Raw genomic sequence first — 20,949 nt, forward strand, 5'->3', positions numbered from 1 at the left:
GATGCAAAATGGACGTATCATGCATATGTGAGGAATCAAACCACGGACTCGTCGCTGCAACGCATACTCATTGGTCAAATGAAAATGAAATACTTTGTGTTAAATACACAAACCTAATTTTTATATTATATGTGATGCACACATTAGCGCACACCGTCCATAGAGGCAAGTAGCATGTACGCATGCACACACTCACGCTCACGCTGTCAAACCATGCTAAGGCATGCACGTTGCCCTCTCAATCAAAGTCCTGCTCATGGTGCAACGCAAATGGCGAGCCCATCACCTGCGCGCCCCAGCGGTGTGTGACATTACTGTTTAGATGTTTGCAGGCGGCCTCCGCGAAACCGAGCATGTACTCCCTCCATCCCAAAATTCTTGTCTTATATTTTTATAGATACAGATGTACCTAATACTAAAACATGACTTGATACATCCGTATTTAGACAAATCTAAGACAAGAATTTTGGGATGGAAGGAGTATTCACCTAGCTAAACACCAATGGTCATACTCGTGCTTGGGTGCCGAGCTGCTCGACATTAGCCATGCCTCTACAGATGACGTGATGACGTGACTCGGTTGCTTGCTCATGTATATCATCGATAATGTATAAAACAACCTAGCTAGAGAGGGTACTATGGTACCTATATATGTATCGTGAGTGACCGATCATAGTGCCACTGCATACGAGTGTGTGATTGATTGATTCGTCCATTATTCATAAGTTATGCATGGTTGTGTGGTGTCTAATGGTGGTCGTCAAAGGCTAGCTGGCAACAAGAGCGGTTGCATGGACCCCTAGTTGTCAATACGTGTGGCATACGCTTTAAATGCTCGTCATCCATGAGTTCACATTTTACCACCACGCAGCGTCTGACCGCCTTGGCCTACCGGAACCCCTTCCATCGCTAACGCATGCTTCCTGCCTGAAACAATCACTGTCTCTCCAGAACGTCAATGCCGCATTCACGGGACTTAATTGTAGGTGCAGTTGGTGTATCACTGACATGCGGGCCAGATGCCTGTTGGGCCCACATGTCAGTGACCCAACTGCACCTGTAGTTAAGTTACTGAAGCAGCATCCGCATTCACACCCGCTGCGACCTCGCACTAGTGCCAGCATTGCAGCAGCGCAACAGCCGAGAGAGCGCCACCCACGCGGCATCCCGTTGCAAGCGACTTCTCCGCGTCAACGACACCACGACCATCCTTCCGTCCTTCGCCCACATTAATGACACGCGACTACTGATGAACCTACTCCTGCGCCAGCCGTCCATCCGTCTGCCACGGCTCATTGCCATTCGCCCGCTATATTAACTTGAGCCCCACCTCTCAATCATAGCCAAATACCCACACTCATTCTCCTCTGGTCCCTTCCTTCTGTCGGCACCACTCCAACCATGGCCTCCTGGCGCTCCAAATCCCTCTTGGACGTACTGTTGTAGAAGCAGACAAAGGACATCAGCGGCTCCGCTCCGGGGGCGCTCCAAAGATCTCTTGGACGTACTACAGAGCAGCATATGAAGGAGATCGTCGGATCCCCCCTGGCCGCCCGCTGCCGCCATGACTACGAAGCTGGTGCGTGTGCGCGGGCGCAGCCGGCAGCGAGGAAGAGTAGTACACGGTAGTTCGCCGCCCCTCTGGTCCCAGGAAGGCCACCGCTCCTCCACTCAGTTGATGCCAAGCTTGGTGGGGTAAACATCGGCGGCCGATTATCTGCTTGACGGTGACATGGAGGCAGAAATCTTCAGAACCTTGTGCTCTAGAGGAGGAGGTTATCGAGGCGGAGCTAGACAAAGCCGAGGCGGATGAGGAGGAGGCAAAGTCAATGGCCAGCGTTCTTGGGGCTCATGGCCGGACATGGTGGCCGGGCTCCAGCGATCGTTTAGATTAGGTTTACAGTAGGTTTTAGTACGTTTTGTGCGAAATATGTAATGAATATCATCTAGTTTATAGGAAAAGTTTTTGAAATGTAATGAATTTCATCCAGTTAATTTGAAATTTCCTTTGTTTGCACGAATTTGTCTGGTTAGTTCATATAGTTGTTGAAAGGCATGCGGGTAGCATTGGATGGCATCCTCTAGCATTAGTGTCCTCGGACAAATGCCGGTGTAAATTTGTGGGCCATCGCTGGAGATGCCCTAACTATCATGCTATAATCACTAACAGTGCTCCATTATTTCACAGGGAATAGTTATCCCTCGATCAAAGTCAGATCCACCGTGTTTCGCACTCCTCCCACGTAAGAGTGTAGGGCATGTTTGGTTGCCATCGACACTTTGCCACACTTTTGTGCCACAAGTGCGGCAAATTGAGGCAAATGTTTGGTTGCAGCCATAGTTGTGGCATGTGATAACCCACAAGTATAGGGGATCACAACAGTTTTCGAGGGTAGAGTATTCAACCCAAATTTATAGATTCGACACAAGGGGAGCCAAAGAATATTTGAAGGTATTAGCAGCTGAGTTGTCAATTCAACCACACCTGGAGATTAATTATCTGCAGCAAAGTGATTAGTAGCACAGTAATATGATAGTTTTGATGATAGAAGCAGTAGCAATAGTAACGGTAACAGTGATAGAAGTGATATTGTAGCAGTAACGATAGCAGTAGCAACAGTAGTAACTTAGTAAGAACAGTATAAGATAAATTCGTAGGCATTGGATCGGTGACTCGTTGGATGATATTCATCATGAGAGAGTTATAACCTAGGGCGATATGGCACTAGCTCCAGTTCATAAATATAATGTAGGCATGTATTCCGTAAATAGTCATACGTGCTTATGTAAAGAACTTGAATAACATATTTTGTCCTACCCTCCCATGGCAGCGGGGTCCCATTGGAAACTATGGGATATTAAGGCCTCCTTTTAATAGAGAACCAGAACAAAGCATTAACACACAGTGAATACATGAACTCCTCAAACTATGGTCATCACCAGGAGTGTTCTCGACTGAGGGAGTCCTGGATTAGGGGGTATCCGGACAGCCGGACTATATACTTTGGCCGGACTGTTGGACTATGAAGATACAAGATCAAAGACTTCGTCTCGTGTCCGCATGGGACTCTCCTGCATGGAAGGCAAGCTTGGCGATTTAGATATTAGATCTCCTTCTCTGTAACCGACTTTGTGTAACCCTAGCCTCCTCCTTGTCTATATAAACTGGAGGGTTTAGTCCGTAGGACAACAACAATCATAATCATAGGCTAGCTCCAAGGGTTTAGCCTCTACAATCTCGTGGTAGATCAACTCTTGTAATACTCATATCATCAAGATCAATCAAGCAGGAATTAACGTATTACCTCCATCGAGAGGGCCCGAACCTGGGTAAAACATCGTGTCCCCTGCCTCCTGTTACCATTAGCCTTAGACGCATAGTTCGGGACCCCCTACCCGAGACCCGCCGATTTTGACACTGACATTGGTGCTTTCATTGAGAGTTCCTCTGTGTCGTTGCGGCAAGGCTCGATGGCTCCCCCAATCATCAACAAAGACGTAGTCCAGGGTGAGACTTTTCTCCCCGGACAGATCTTCGTGTTCGGTGGCTTCGCACTGCGGGCCAATTCACTTGGCCATTTGGAGCAGATCGACAGTTACGGCCCTGGCCGTCAGGTCAGATTCGGAAACTTGAATTACACGGCCGAAATCCACGGAGGCTTGATCTTCGACGCATTGGGGCCTACGCCAGGAGCGCCGAATGGTCACGACGAGCACGACTTAAATCTGCTATTGGACAGTATTCGGGATATCGCACCTGCAGTAGCTCCGGACCTAAATCCGGGGCAGAGCGCATCGCCCGAGGACAGGTGGATGGACCCTGCCGTGGAGGCCGCATACCCGTCGGCGGTAGAGCCGAACACAGACTCCACCTCTAAGGAAACCTGTGTCACCGGACCCCCGGACTTGTGTCCGGTCGTAGGTTCCAGGCCGCGCGCATCCGGGCCCACCGAATCCGATTGGGCTCCGGTAATGGAGTTCACCGCTGCGGATATCTTTCAGCATTCGCCCTTCGGTGACGTACTGAATTCATTAAAGTCTCTCTCTTTGTCAGGAGACTCTTTACCGAACTATGTCCGGCTTGAGTGGGAAGCAGATGATGAAGAAATTCGTTACCCACCCACCACCCACTTCATTGCCAGTGTCGATGATTTAACCGACGTGCTTGAATTCGACTCCGAAGACATCAACGGTATGGACGACGATGCAGGAGAAGAATAGGAACCAACGCCCACAGGGCGCTGGACAGCCACATCCGCGTATGATATATACATGGTGGACACCCCCAAAGAAAACAATGGCGATGAGGCAATAGAGCATAACCCCTTAGTGAAGCAATCAAAGCATGGGCGTCATCGGCGCCGCTCTAAGCCCCGCCACGGCAATATCGGCACAGGAGACAAAAACAATCCGGATGGTGCCAAAGATGAATACAATCCTGATCAGCCTACCTTCGAGCAGGCCGAATAGGAAGACGGGCAGGTTAGCCCAGATGAACAGGCGACGGACGGATACTTGGAGGATGACAACTATATGCCTCCCTCCGAAGACGAGGTGAGCCTCGGCGACAATGAATTCAACGTGCCTGAGGATCCTGTAGAGCAGGAGCGCTTCAAGCGCCGGCTTATAGCCACCACAAGAAGCCTGAAAAAGAAGCAGCAGCAGCTCCAAGCTGATCAGGATCTTCTCACAAACAGATGGACTAAGGTCCTAGCAGCCGAGTAATACGGACTTGAGCACCCCACCAAAGGTTACCCAAAGCACAAGTTGCTACCTCGACTCGAGGGGGAGGTCCTAAAGCCCACACTACCAACACAGGACAAGGCTGACCGGCCACCTCGTGGCCGAGATAAAACGGCGTATCAGCCCAAATACCATCCCACACCCTGACGCCAATACATTACGGCCCGGGGCAATATACAGGACCTGCGAGACAGCATCCATAAACCTCGACGCAACAGATATAAGCGTCACAAGAACAATGATGACGCCCAAGACACGACAGTCGATGCCGGATTCCGCGGCTCCCATTCCGGTCAGCGGAAAAAGAACAATTCGGGCCCATCCGGCCTGGACCGCATACTTGATCGCCCATGTCAAATTCATGGTACCCCAGGAACGACAGCCAATCATACCAATAGAGAATGCCGGATCTTCAAACAAGCCGGTCGGTCATGTGCCGGAAACAATAAGAAGGGGCCTCAAAGCTATGAAGACAACGAGGAGCCCAGGCCATCAAGCATTATAGGGCAAAATAAATTTCTCCGCAAACCAACAAGGTGAACGTAATAAACACCATCCACACCCCCAAATGCGAACGAATGCGTACTCTTCGGGACGTCGACTGAACAAAACAAGTCGCCCTAGGGTACAAAAATACAACCGATCATCTTCGGTCAAACAGACCGTCCAGCCAATTTCAACCATGGCAATTCAGTTGCACTTATCCTCAACCCAATAGTTGGTGGGTTCCACCACATACAAGCCCCTATTGGCAGAGACAGCAGCCCAAACTTGCTGCACCAGGACACAGTGCACCAGACAGGTATTGATTGCTCGAGGATCAAACCCGCTAAAAACATCTTCTCAAGATGTTGTACCAGGTGAAAAGGTCAGTTTTACAGGCCCACCACCCTGGAGGTTGTCTTCGGATCACCAAACAATCACCATATCGAAGAGTCAGTCTTCGACATTGTCCCGCTATACAGTAACTATTACATACTGCCGGGGCAAACTGTGTTGGCTTGATTCAACGCGGTACCACACCGTGCCTATGGCAAGCTTAAAATACCAAGCCCTCGTGACATAGTCACAATTACGGGCAAGGCCGAACTCCACCCCAACACCGGAAAGTATGTCGCCACTGAAGCAGCGAGTTGTGCCTTTTTATCGAACCTTGATTCGATAGCCAACCTCCCAGACACCAACAAAGGAGTCTGAACTACTTTACGGTATGATAGCCTGGCTCGACCAGGCTTCAATCAAGCTCTTCGGCATAAGTTGGGGAGGGCCCCGCGGTTAAACCGCTCCATGACACACAAATGTCTCTAAGCATTTTCTTTACAGGCTCACTTTTGCGTAGTACAGGACTGGCGACATGGAATCAGCTTTGAGGTAATATACAAGTACTCCCCCAGAAGAGAATCTGAATACACTTTGGATCCACACACGACCTCCTCCCTCCCGGTCCCAACAGGTTTCGCCATCATACCTCTTTCTATAGCATCAATCATACTTATACGCATAAACGTGTCACTCGACTACAACATATAGAGTTACATGACACTTAACGGCTGTCATTCCTCATTGACACCTTTTTCGTCATAACGACATCCACAAATCGTGTCATGCCCTAATACGCCAGGGGCTTCATTGTACCCATACTATGGCAACAAAGTCCAGCCGCCTTCTCAGTCGCTCGGCACCCCAAACTTATAGCATTATATGCATCAGCTCCGAATCATGTCTTGGGTCATTAGTTGGGTTTGCCCGGCTCCCATGTTTTGGTACCTTACGTTCCGCTATATCGGCTAAGGTAGCGCTGGGAGAACTACTGCGATTGTATCCCGGTTCTTCCGGACGAGCACCTCAGTAGAGAAAGCCGAAAACTGATTGTCATGATACGGCGAGAGCTGGTCAGCTGTTCGAGAGGTTGTAAAATCTTTAAGGAGTTATTCCACATAATGCCATAAAAAATGCAGCGTGCGACGGATCGGTCTTCTGATCAGGTGCTGTTAGAGTCCCCCATGCGGTCTTCCAAACACTAGGGGCTGCGCCTACCTTACTTAAACTCCTATGGCTAAGTGAGAGCGATAAAGCCCTATAGTCTGATTTCCTGGTTCGTTGTGCTGAACACCTCCTTCTAGGACCCAACGATGGGATAAAGAGTGTTCAGGTTTATCTCGAACATACCCGTACTTTCTACGTGGGGGCAGAAGCCGACAATTGGCTAACTCTAAGGATTAGTATATATAAAACGGCCGCACATGTCGGATTATGGGTTCCGACAGACCCTTGAGGTTCGAACTCTGGGGTGCGCGCGAAGATCTCTCTCCTACCAACTCACGTCTCGAATCCTCGCAAGGAATCTAAGCTAGAAAGATGAGCACACAAGGGACACGAGGTTTATACTGGTTTAGGCCACCATTGTGGTGTAATACCCTACTCCAGTGTGTGGTGTGGTCGATTGCCTCAGGGGGTGATGATGAACAATACAAGGGAAGAACAACCTCGCAAGGGATGTTCTTGAGGTGGTGCGGATGAACTTCGTCCCTCTCTCTACTGTGGTGGCTAGCCCTATATATAGAGAGAGGCCCTGGTCCTCTTCCCAAATATTGAGCGGGAAGGGCTCCAACAATTGGCCATTTTGAAGGTGAACATCTAGTACACTTATCCTGACTAAAGTTGGTCTTTGACTGCCAAAGACTCTGGTGATGACACCGCCTTGGGCTCCACGGTGACCTCCATCTTGCCGCTCTGCTGGTCTTGTTCTTGTTGCACCAAAATGGCAACCTTTGCCTGATGCCTTGGCCTGTGCTTGCTCCCTTTGCACCAAAGAGGAAACAAGGACACAGCGCAGGCCGGCGCCCGCCTGCCTCGATCGTCATGGCTTGCGTCACGGGCACCTCGCGAGGTACCCCTGCCTAGATCTCTCTGCCTCCTCGCGAGCCTACCTGACGAGGCTGCTCCTGAGGAAGCTTCCCGTCGTCCGCCCCGCGAGGCTTGGCCCCTCGCGAGGGTCTTGAGCTTGAGTCGTTGAAGGTGGGCCGTATCGGGCCACTGCTTGAGCCACGCCGCAGGCCGCAGGCAGGCAAGTCTAGGGACCCCTGTTCCCAGAACACCGACAGTAGCCCCCGGGCCCATGGCGCGCCCAGGCTTAGCTTAGCAAAGAAGCGAAGGGGCAAGTGCGAAGCGCCGCGGGCCCAACAGCTTGCGGCCTTGGGCGCCACATGGCGGTTGATTGGACGTGGGCGTCTCCGCTTCCCCACGACGCCTCGGCAACCGCCCCGACGTGACTAGTCCCTGCATGCAAAATGGGTCATGATTACCTGTGATCGTGGAGGTCGACGATTGGCCTCCTCCGGCTATAAGTATGGAGCGGTGCGAGCCCTTCCAGTCCATCTCTCCTTTCTCCGCCCGTTCTTCTTTGCTTCTCCCCCTTGGCTCATCACGTCCCATGGCGCCTACGAAGAGGTTTTTGGTCGCGGAGAGAGGGAAGGCCCGCATGGAGGGGCATGACTCCCATCCAGCCAAGCGTGGCCGGGGCCGCCCCGCAAGCATCCCGCGACTCCTGCGAAGACTGCCCAAGGCCTTGGTGGAGGCCCTTCGCTCGGTGGAGGCCACCTGGCTGGCAGGGGAGGACGCGCCGTGGCTGCGCGGCCTCCCCGCCCTCGATTCCACTCAGCGGAGGTGTTGCCGGAGTTCGTCATTTGGTCGGAAGATCTGGCCGGTACTTTGCTTCAGCTCGCTCGCTTCTTCGCCGGTGAGCTGTCGGCTGATGCCACGGGCGGGCTCTGGCTCTAGGAGGATGGCTGCTGTAGCAGGGCCTCTTGGGTGGCGGTGGAAGTTTCCGTTGCCAGGAACGTGGCGCTAACTCGTGGCTGGCAGACATTTGCTCGCGCGCGTGGTCTTGGCCAGCGATGCACTCTCCATTTCAAGTTCGACGGCGTCGCCACCCTTTTCGTGACGGTGTTCGTAGGAGATGGCCGCCGCGCCGGATGCTGCCCCGAAGGTGACGACGACGGCCGAATGCTCATCCTTGGCGACGCAGCGGCGAAGACGAGGTCGGGCATGTGCCCGGCGGCGCCCGCAGCTCTCCAAGCTTTGGCGACTCCCCTTCCGACGGTAGCTCCTCCAGCGGCGGCCGTGACCAGCCACTGCACCATCATGCTCGCTTCGAGGGGGGAGGCGGATTGTCCCACCGCCGCGCCCAGGTGAACCATGAAGAGGAAAACGCTTGAGCTTCGGAGGGTGAGGCAGATCTTCTTCTTCGGGCTGTAGCTAGTCGAGCCGCGCCCATTTTATTTTATCTGCATAGAGAGAGAAGTACAGAGCCCCGTGGGGGCGTGCTAGACTGTTGCTTTTAATTATCATGTTGTTCCTATTATTTCCGTGCCATGCTATGGTGTTGCGTGCTCATGCGTAGGAACAACTTAGCTCGGTAGGAGGGGTTCGTTGTGGCGCTAGCCTCGGGAGGCTCCGACCGGAGGCCTTGTCATGGGTCTCGAGGCCTGCAAAAAGAAACTTGCCGGAGGGTTAGGTCTCGGCCCCCGGCCACGGGGGTGACCAGCTCGGCCCCGGCGTGCACGTCGTGATGCCCAAGGGGCATTGACTGGGAGGAGTGCTCCCGCTGCAAACTTAGGTTGAGGAACATCGCGAAATCAAACCAGGCGACGCTCGCGAGGGTGCCCGCGCAGCCTCCCTCCCGAGGGTTGCGAAAGGAAAGCAGGTTCAGGCGAACGGCAAAGACGGAAAATGTAGGCCGGGTGCCGCACAACACTGAAAGCAACTCCAACTAAAAGCTTCAGGCAAAGAAGAACTAACCAACTGCAGAAAGCAAATGAAAATCCGGGTCCAGCACCTAATCTAGTCTTCGATGTCTTGTCACCAGCGCAGAGCTAATTGCGGCCACTGGGCGTGGGCGGGAGCCCCCGACGCCCAGGGGCGGCACTCCGGAGACTCCGGGGCATGTACAGCCCCACTCATTATTATGTGAGAGTGTCACGGGCGGCGAGCTTCATAGGCATTGGCCTTCTTCACAGGCACCGGGCCTTTTCTTGAAGGGGGGGGAGAGATTCACAGGCATTGGCCTTCTTCACAGGCATCGGGCCTTTTCCCAAAGCGGCAAGCTTCACAGGCATTGGCGTTCTTCACAGGCTCCTGGCCTTTTCCATAGGCACTGGGCCTCGCTCAAGGGTAGAACCTCTGGAGGTGTTGAATGTTCCACGCGTTCGGGATGGGCACCCCCTCCTGGGCCTCCAAGCGCGCGGAGCCGGGCCTGGAAACATGAACAACCTTGAACGGGCCCTCCCACATGGGAGAGAGCTTGTGCAGCCCCTCCCTGGAGAGGACCCGTCTGAGCACGAGGTCCCCTACCTGAAGAGTTCGGGGGCGGATGTTGCGGCAGTGGTATCATCGCAGCTCCTGCTGATATCTTGCCGCCCGCAGCATGGCCTCCCCACGGCTTTCCTCCCCCAGCACGAGATTCGTCCCTCGCATGGCGTCCTATTGCGCCTCATCGAACGCCAGGACCCGCGCGGAACGACGCCTGACCTCGTGAGGGAGGACGGACTCAACTCCGTATACGAGGAAGAACGGGGTTTCGCCAGTCAACTTGGTCGCGGTCGTGCGGATAGACCACAACATAGACTGGAGCTCATCGTACCAGCCCCTGCCGCAGGCCTCCAGCTTCTTCTTGAAGGTTCTGGTTTTGAGGCCCTTTAGGACCTCCGCGTTGGCTCGCTCAGCCTGGATGTTGCTCCGAGGATGTGCTACCGAAGCGTAGCATACCTGCATTCCAAGATTAGCACAATATATTTTGAAGAGATTGCTGGTGAATTGTGAACCGTTGTCGGTGATGATGCGGTTAGGCACCCCGAATTGGCTCATGAGGCCCTTGATGAACTTGAATCTGGAGCCTGCTGGGATGGTGCGGACAGCTTCCACCTTAGCCCACTTGGTGAACTTGTGCACGGCAATGTAGAGGTAGCGATAGCCCCCTGGCGCTCGAGGAAACGGGCCCAAAATGTCCAGCCCCAAAACCGCGAATGGCCATGAGAGGGGTATGGTCTGCAGGCCCTGAGCCGGCTGGTGGATCTGCTTGGCGTGGAATTGGCAGGCTTCACAAGCCTTCACCAGCTCGACGGCATCGTTGAGTGCTGTGGGCCAGTAGAACCCGCTGCGGAACGCCTTGCCAACAAGGGTTCGTGACGATGAGTGGTTCCCACAGTCTCCGTCGTGAATGTCTGCCAACAGCTCCTTCCCCTGTTCTCTGGAAATGCAACATAGGGATACATCGTTTGGTTGCTTCCGTTAAAGCTCTCCATCTTGAATGCAGTATGTCATGGCCTGCCGCGCCACGCATTCTGCGTCTTCCTCCTTCTCCAGCAGAGTCCCTTGCACCAAGTAGCTCTTGAGTTCCATGGTCCAACATCCCTCCCGAGGCTCCAGCGCTAGGAGCAAGCGTGCTCCTGAGGTCGGTCCACAGGCCGGGGCTCCCAAGGCAGGCAGTTGGGGGAGCTCCGCCTGAGGTTGCGCTTCGCCCGACGGTGGTGGCACCGCTGAGGGTTTAAAGATCCTCTCTTCGAAGACTCTGGGCTCCTGAGGTAGCCGCCTGGATGCCCTTTTTGTTATTTCGTCAGCTTCCTGATTGGTGCCGCGTGGCACATGCTGCAACTCCAAACCCCAAAACTGCTTCTCAATTTTGTGAACTTCTGCTAGAGAAGCCTCCATGTGCTCATCCTTTGGCTCAAACACCTTGTTGGAGAAGTTGACGAGGAGTTGTGAATCGCCCTTGATGACAAGGCGCTTCACCCCCAAGGCCACCGCAGCTTTCAGGACCGCTATCAGCCCCTCATATTCTGCTATACTGTTGGAAACCTTTTCTCCATGCTAGAAATAGAGTTGCACGGCGTAGTAGAGTCGATGATTTGGTCGATGCGGGGGAGCGGGAACGAATCCTGTGGGCAGGCCTTCTTGAGGTTAGTAAAATCAACGCACATACACTCCTTCCCCCCTTTCTTCAGCACAACGACGGGGTTCACCAGCCACTCCGGGTAGCGAACCTCACGAATGACTCCCACGGCCTCCAACTTGTGGGTTTCCTGGACGACGAAAGCTTGCTTCTCGGTGGACTGCCGTCTTGCCTTTTGCTTCACCGGGCGTACGTTGGGACAGACGTTCAGGTGGTGTTCGATCACCTGCCTGGGGACCCCTGCCAGCTGTTTGGGTTCCCACGTGAACACCTCCTTGTTCGCGCGCAGGACCTTCACCAGGGCCTCCTCTTGCTCGGGATCTAGATTGGCGCCTATGGTGAAGGTAGCGCCGGAGGACCCATCCTCGTAGAATGATACTTGCTTGGTCTCTGCTTTGTCTTGGGTGAACAGCTGCTTCTTCTTGGTGGGTGCAACCCCCTTAGCCTTGAGGGGATCAACACTAGCGGGCTGCACTACTGCGGCTGCCTTGAAAGCGAGCTTGAGCGCCTGCAAGGCATCTTTTGCATCTCTGGCTATGGTGAGGACACCACTGCTCCCGGGCATTTTCATCAGGTTGTAAGACGGGTGGGTTGCTGCCATGAACTGGGCCAAAGTCGGCTAGCCGAGGATGGCGTTGTACGGGAGGCTGATGGGGGCGATGTCGAAGTCGACCAGCTCCGTGCAGAAGTTGGCTCTGGTGCCGAATGTCACCGGGAGGCGGATCTGCCCCAAGGAGCCGGTGGGGCTGCCCCCGACGCCCGAGAAGGGCTGGCTGGGCCGGAGTTGCTCCAGCGACACATGGAGGAGGCTGAAGGCCTCGATCGAGAGCACATTGAGGCCGGCCCCGCCGTTGACGAGGGTCCTGGTGACGGCCACCTGGCAGATGGTAGGAGTACACAACATTGGGAGTGAACCCGAGCAGGCAGTGTTGGCAGGGTGATCATCCAAGATGAAGGTCAAGTCGGCCTTGGGTGACGCCCAACCCAGAGGAGCTGGGCGATGAGTCAGGTTAGCACCGACCTGGCGGACGAACGGCTTGATGTGGCGACTCGTGGGTGGGGCTTGGGAGCCACCAAGGAGTGCTACGACGACCTGGGGCGCCGGCGCTGCATGATGGGCGAGGAAGAGGACGCGCAGCTCCTCCGAGGAGTCCACTAAAGACGTTGGCAGGTGGAGCAACCACATGCGCGGGACGCCGGTGAGTGCCATGGGCAGCCAGTTGGCCATGACCCGGTCATCGCCCCCGGCCTTGAGGATGGCCTCCTTATATGCTAGCAGGAAAGCTAGCGGATCTGCCGCGCCTTTGTAGCGCAGCGGCATCTCTGGCTTGAACTTGTTCGGCCACCGCACCTGTCGCAAGGCGGGGGTCAGAGCTCGGAGCCCCCAGGGCCCAGCGTTGGCCCCTGCGGCCGGAGCGGGCGGCACGTTGCCTGCCATGAGGGTGAAGCGCAAGGTTGATGGAGAACGGGCCGTTGACAGGGAGAGCTCCGGCGCACCCCTACCCGGCGTGCCAAATGTCCGATTACGGGTTCCGGCAGACCCTTGAGGTTCAAACTCTGGGGTGCGCGCGAAGATCTCTCTGTGACACCCCAAAATTTTAACCTTGTTTTAATAATTAAAATTTTGCCTAGAAACTAAAACTTTTATTTTCTGTATTTCCTTCTGATTTCAGAACCACTCTTTTCTTTATTATTATGGAGTTTTACCCCAAGTGAAATATTTTCAATCATTGTTGGACTTATTTTTCCCTCTCAAATAAAACAATTCTTTATCAGTGGGATTATTTGCATATTTTTTCCCTGATGCCTTATTTCTTGAAAAATGATTTTTCTAAGCTTCAAGGCCTCTTTTACACTACAACCATTTGATAAATTCATTCAAAAATCCCACCAAAATTTGGAGATGTCATGTGATGTTTCTAAATCACTTTTATGAAAAATATATTTCATTCATTGCATATTTTGAGTTCTACACCAAGTTTTCAAATCTGGTCCAGTGGGCAGTTTTACACTACAACCTATTTAAATATTTCTTTAAAATTTCTACCAAATTTTTGGGATGTCAGTAAGAGCATATTATCCAACTTTATGCAAAAACCTAGTGATGTTCTTTGGAAAAATTGAGTGTATCAACCTCTTTTTCATTCTAGTTCAGCCCTGTGTTTTCTACTGCAAACCTATTTATTTTTGCTCTAATGACCTTGTGCTTCCTCCTGCTTCTAGTCGACCCTGCCAAACCCTTAAGTCCAAGAGGATGGACTCATTGGAGCAATTCTAGTTCCTGCAATCATGCCCTGTTCTTTCTGTCCAAATCTGAAGATTTGCAAAACTTGCACTAGCAAGTTTCTTCTTTTGGCAAACTAACCTCACCACCCTCTTATGAATCCAAAGAGACCCCAATATGGAAGATTTGACCACTCCAAGAAATTCCTAGGTGCCTGTGGCATTTTGTCAAACACCTTGAGAGCATGGACAGATTGGGCATGAGTTTTTGTTTACATTATGAACCTGACCCCCTGACCAGATGTCGGGGAAACTGATCCACGAACACCTATGGGACCGGCGGACCGAGCCCCTTTCGGTTTGGTGGGGGGGCGGAGATCGCACGAAGAGCGGATCGAGGCGAAGCACACGAGAAGTTTACCCAGCTTCGGAGCTCTCCGGAGAGATAACACTCCTACTGCTGCATGTCTGAGTGTATTGAGTTCTTGCTCAGGAGCGCTGAGTGCTACAGTACACACTAGCTGCTAACGAGGCCGAGCATGAGTGTTTTTCTGCCTTCGAATCCCTCTCTACGTTGCGCATGGGCCTCCTTTTATATGCTAAAGGGGTCTCCGACAGGTGGCAACGTAGACAAGGGTAAAAATGGAAAAGGAATTGCGGTTGGTGCAACTACCTGTATAGTGTATCATACCTAACCCTGACGGCAGGGGACAAAGGCATTAAATGCCCGTCTGCGTCGCCCAAATAGTGCAAAAAGGGACCGTCAGGGACGCCACCGCTTGCCACGATGGAATCTTGTCAGCGTCGCTTGCCACCGCGCACCGCTGGCTGCACAGCCTCTTGTGACGCGTGCCTGGAAAGGTCCCAGGGCGACACGTTGGTGGATGTGCTGGAGAGCGGGTACAGAGTGGTAGTTTGCCGCGGCAAGCGCCTTACCGCGGTCGTTGCCTTGTCGCGTCCGGAAGCTTGTCGCTCACCGGGCCTCGCCGGGACGCGTGGCGCGTCGCGGCAAGTTCCTTGAGATGCCTTGGTTGGCCTTCCCGGAAAGCTCCTCTTGTCGGGGCCTTGTCTCCTTGGCTTGAATACTTTGTTCTTGAATGGCTCCAAAGGAACCACGGAGGACCTTGGCAGTCACCCGGCAAGCCTTACCGCGGGGTGCTGCAACTGCCCGTGCACAAGTTCGGGATACTAGGGTACCCCTAGTCTAGTACACCGACAGGAGCCCCCGGGCCTGGGCCACACACGATGCCGAGCGCTGTTGGGCCAGGCCCAAAACAGGGCACGGGCACGCGCGACCTGGGTTACGCCGTATCTCGCTCTGTATCCACCGCGCCCTCCTCGAACGGCACACGTCGAATGCGGCATCGTGGGAGAGATCGTGGGTGGTTTCTTTATTCGGAAAGACGGAACGTCTGCCCCCTCCCTCTTTATAAGCAGGGGAAACAGGGGCAGTTCACCCATCTCGCCGGTTGCTACTCCAATCTCAAAAATCTCTGCCGCTCGCCCCTCCTTCCCAAAGATGAAAGAGAGCAGCGCTCCGCCCCCCATCGCCACCGGCACCACCAACACCGTCGATCTCTCTCACCACCTCCGCCATGGCTCCGAAAGCCGGGAAGGTTGTGAAGTCGGTCGAGCCGCAGCGGCTCGTGGCGCTGCGAAGGAGCTGAGGGAGTATTACTACCTCTTCTGGTCGACGGAGACGCGAGCGCATCCGCGCACGAAGGTACTCCCGGCTGCCGCTTCGGAACTGGCTCCGAATGGATATCCCTTCTTCGCGTTGTTCTTCTACTGCGGGCTCTGCCCGCCTTTCTCTGAATTTTTCTGTGACATTATGAACACCTACGGGTTCCGCCTCCTTGACTTCACCCCCAACGCCGTTTTGACCATGGTAGTTTTCGCACATCTCTGCGAAAACTTTGTCGGAGTCTATCCAAATGTAGCTCTTTTTCGCCACTTCTTTATTCCCCGAGTTGAAAGAGGAGAGCCCTTATCCGGCGAAATCGCCTGGATCTCGAGAACTGGCAAGAAGGAAGCTTACCTGGAGGGAGAGCTCCGCAGCAAGTGGGAAGAATGGAGAGCAGACTGGTGCTAGATTGTCGAGGAGAACCCGCAGCCATTTACCGCCCAGCGCCAAGCCCCAGTAGCGCATGGCAATGATTGGAGCAACATGGCCCCGGAAGACAATAGGCTGAAGATTGCCGTCACCCGGATCCTACGCCTCAGGCTTGCCGGGCTCACCGTAGGCGCCGTTGGTGCAGATTTTCTTCGCCGCCGCATCGCCCCCCTCCAGGAGAGGAGGAGACCCGCCTGGGAGTTCCAGAACGCGGCGGATATCATGAGGCTGCGTCCGGGCCTCAACTTCAACTTCACTGTCCTGGAACTAGAAGCGATGATCCTGGAACTGTTCAAGCGTGATCCTCAACATCCTGAAGCGTTCATGTTGCCGAGGGGTGTCGTTCCGCTGTGCAACAACTCCTCGCTCGACCGCATCTGTGCAATGATGCCGCTATGCGATTCGCATGGAATTGTCCCAACCTGGCAAGAGCCTGCAGACGACATCGTGCCGGAGTTCTTTGACGGCTTGGTAGAAGTGCCGGTCCGCTCTGATGAATAGAAGAGCCTTACTCGTGACACCACCGATGCGGAGATGCAGCGCATCGCCACTAGGCTAGAAGAGGCGGCGGCAGCCGCTGCCGCGGGCGAGTTTGGATTCACCGTGGAGGAGGCAGAGGCAGCACAGGCGGCAAGCCTTGCCGAGCGAGAGGAGCTTTCCGGCGAGGGAGAGCTTGTCGGGCCTGAAGCTGAGTCGAGCGAGCCCGGCGAGGGAGAGCTTGTCGGGCCCGAACCTTTAGACAGCCCGCCGCAAGTGGAGCCCCCATCTCCACCAAGAAGGCATCTCCGCAAGGCCGTGGACATAGCGGGGCGGCAGACGGGTCAACAGCCGCCGCGCCGCGCGATGCGGTCTACCGTGGCAAGCACTGTTGCCGTGGGAGCACCTCACGCCGCTGCAGCAACTGGAGCGGGGCCCTCCCGGACCACCGCTTCTGCTCCCGCCAAGCGGCTAAGGGAACCTACTCCTCCGCCTTGTCGCGCCGAAGGTGGGCCGGACTTCGACCTCTCCGCGCTCAGCTCCGACGAGGAAGAGGAAGAGTAAGATTCTTTGCTGTACTTGTAGTTCTTCAATTCTTGCTGTTTTGTCTTGTATCTGATTTGCTTTACTCTGAATCCATTCCTTTTCAGGACTCTGGCCCAAAGAGCGGCGAAGAGAGCCAAGGTCCCGGTGATTGTCATCGAGGACGAACCCACCGTGACAGCAGGGGGTGTGTCCGAGACCACCTTGCCGGACCCGGCAACTATTCCCCAAAGCAGCCCCCAGCGCAGCCCCCAGCGTAAGTATATGGTTTACTTCCTGCTGTTAGGCGCGCATGGGTGCTTTTTCTTTGCTGACATCTGACTATTGGTTTGCGTAGGAGCAGAGCAGTCTCACTAGGAGTGCCCGGAAGCCGCTCCTGACATGCCCTCTGCTTCGACTACACCGCCAAGGGAGGATTCCCCGGCAAGGGAGCGTTCTCCGGCAAGGGAGAATTTTCCGGTAAGGGAGAAGTCTCCGGCAAGGGACAGTTCTCCGGCAAGGGACAGCACCAGCGACCCCCCGGTGGCGGAGACCACGACTGTAGATCCTAGTACAGGTAACCCTCTTGCTTGAATACTTCCCTTGGGTTCTTCTTCTTCTGATTTTCTTTTTGAATATTTGCTTGACTTTTCTCCCTTTTATGGTCGTCAGGTCCATCTGCTACGGAGCCGATGGAAACCAAGGTCGCCGGCGAGGAGAACGCACGAGGCAATACCGACGACGCCGCTGCCACCGAAGAAGAGGCCGACACTGATGATCCCGCCGGCGAAGAGGCCGCCAAAGCTGCCGCCACAGAAGTTGGCGAGGGGTCCGGCGATCGCACTGACGGCCCCGAGGCCGCAGGAGCGTTAGGCGCTACGCCGACCGCCGATCCCTCTGCCGCTGCTGCAGCGCCAGGCTCCAAAGAGCCCCAGCCCGACGCCTATTTGAAGGCCGGCGATGGCGTCTTCATCAAGCTCCCCTGGGCGTCGAGCTCCAGGGCGCCGATCGAAGGAGAAATCTTTGATGAAGAGTTGCTCGCCTCCGCTGGGTTGTAACGCCCCGAGACCGACGCTCCAGAAGACTTCCAGCTATTCCGAGTTTCGTCGTGTGATTTGTTTTATTTGTTGCATTCATCCTTGCATCATGTGCATTGCATCATGTCATCATGCCATCATATCATTAATTTTTAAAAACTCAACTAAATAAATTGTATGGAATTTTTGATCCATTTAAATCGAGGGACTCACATGGTGACTTCTCTTTATAACATATCCTCCAATATTAGGGAGCTATATTAAATATTCCACTATTTTGGAATCACCAAAACACACTTACAAAATAATTTCGTTCCTTTTCTGCTTCAAGTTTGGTCTCCAACCTTGCCAATATTTATTTCATCATTTTCCGGAGCTCCACCAAAAATCCGAACATTTTTGGACACTTCTAAATCCTAGTCCTTGTTCAAACCATTTGAATTAAATTCAAATGACTTTGAATTTAATTCTTGCAATCTTGCCCACTCCATTTTTCTTGGGACAAGCGCATTTTTGCGAGTCCGGGAAAATTATCCCCGTGCCCAACTCTTTCTCTAACCTTTCTTTTCTTCCCTTTTTATTTCTCTTTATTTTCTGTTTTGATAAGAGAATTAGAGATAGAGAGAGAGAAGGAGCCCTGCAGCCCAGCAGCCAGGCCAAGCCTGCTCCCTCCGCAGCCCAAGGCCCAGCCGGCCCCTGCCTTCTAACCCTAGCCGCACCCTTATCCCGATCCCCATCTCCCCGAGCGCCTTCTCCCCTCGCGGCGCCAGAACCCATCGCTCGAACCCCCTCTGATCGATCCCCACTCCTCTCGATCTCGTCTCCCTTCGCCCTCCTCCCAGCGCCGCCACATCTCCTCGCTCGATCCCCATCTCCCCTCGATCTCCTCCCTCACGCCCCTTCCTCCTCTGCCTCGTCCCCAACGCCTGGAGGCCTCCTCCCGTGCCTCTCGATCCCGCCGCGTCGGCCTGCGATCGCCGCTGACGACGAGCTCCAACAGGAGCCCGGAGTCCCCTTCCCCCTCTGCACGAGCGCCCGTGCGCGCTAGCACCCGCGCCGCTCCTCCCCATCGTTTTGGCCGGAGCTCGCCGGAGCCCTAGCACCGGTCGCCGCCGCCAAACCTGACGTCGCCCTCTTGCTTCTCCTCCTCGCCCGCGCGTCCCCGACCACAGCAAGGCCGCCGCTCCGGTCAAGTTCCTCGCCGGATTCAGCGACCTTCGCCTTGAACCTACCGTCTTCGTCCTGTTCTGGGCTTTCTCCGCCCATGCTCTCCTCCATCACCCACCTCGCGCCGACTCCTTCTCCCTCACGCCCGAAGCCTTGCCGCTGCCTGCGTCCATCCACAACTTGCAGCTGCCGGAGCAGGACCTCCTCATCGTGGCTCTGCCTCCACTAGCAGCCTCCTGCTGCCTGTCATCTCCATGGCCTTGAGCAGACCAAGCCGCCGGGCGTTCTAGCCCTTGCACATCACTGTTGACCCAAGGAGACCCCCGCCAAGTTCCATCAAGCTGACCGTGTACGTCTAACGTCACCGTGGGTTTTCATCAAGTTCGGCTACAGCACAAAGATATGTGCAACTATGCGGATTCGCCGAGTACGACTACCCATGGGACCCGTCAAGTTCATCTACGTGCGAGAACGACTACTTCTACTACTACCGTCGCCAAGACCGGACCGACAAGTACCCCAGCAACGTGTGTACCACTTCCGTCGCCGCGAACGACTACTTCCACGACGTCCCGTGAACGCCTACTTCCTCTACACCGCTCCGAACTCGTTCCGCCCCGAACGCACGCTTCGAAGGTATAACCCCGAGATGACCGATCGTGATCGAATGCATGTGTTGTATGAGATGTACGATATGTATGCACCGTGCCCGTTTGTTTCGTGCACGTTCCTCGTTTCCATGCCACAATCCCGTGGGAACCCGGTAGCCGGGAGCACCCCACCATCTTGCATGACTCGCTCCCGCTCACTTCCTTTTGTACCGGTATCTCCGTGAGCTACCGGAACCGATATGTTGCCGTGGCATCATTTTCGGATATGTTGCCGTGGCACCATTTTTGTTTCGCCGCCGTGGCACCTTTTTTTCCTTCCGCCATGGCGACTAATGCTTCTTATCATGCTCATGTCAACATTTTCACAAAATTGCATAAAACTTGCATTTGTCATCCGCATCAAAATAACAACATTTAAAATGTTTAAACTTGTTGTTGCATTAAATTGCTAAATGATATGGGGATTCTCCGGAATTGTTGTTTGTCGCTTCCGGCCTCATTTAACCTTGACTAGATAGGTAGTTTTCATTTGCTTCACCCTCTTGCCATGCTTAACAACATTTAATATTGTTGGGTACATAAATGGGATCAAACTAAATAACTTATCGTGGTGTTTCGTCAATATGCAACTCGTTGCATATTGAGCTCCATTTAATTTGTAGGATTATTTGTGCACATTGCCATGCCATGCCTCATTAAACCGGACATGCATCATACTTGATTGTGCATCATGCCTTGACTATGCTTGTGTGTTTACCATGGTTGTTTGCTTCTTTCCGGTTTGCTTCTCTTGTTAGCTTCGGTTTCGTTCCGGAGTTGTGAGGATTCGTTCGACTACGTCCGTTTGTCTTCTTCATGGACTCGTTTTTCTTCCTTGCGGGATTTCAGGCAAGATGATCATACTTGTAACGCCCTCGAGCGACTATATCTCCCACGTGTCGAGGCACAACTTAGAGGCATAATCGCATTGAAGGCATATGTCGCAAGTGAGGTAATCTTCACACAACCCATGTAATATAATAAGGAAAGGGATACATAGTTGGCTTACAATCGCCACTTCACACAATTACATGAATGAAGCATTACATCAACCAAATACAATCAGGG

The sequence above is a fragment of the Triticum aestivum genome, chromosome 1B, assembly GCF_018294505.1.
Source record: "Triticum aestivum cultivar Chinese Spring chromosome 1B, IWGSC CS RefSeq v2.1, whole genome shotgun sequence".
NCBI classification, from domain to species: Eukaryota; Viridiplantae; Streptophyta; class Magnoliopsida; order Poales; family Poaceae; genus Triticum; species Triticum aestivum.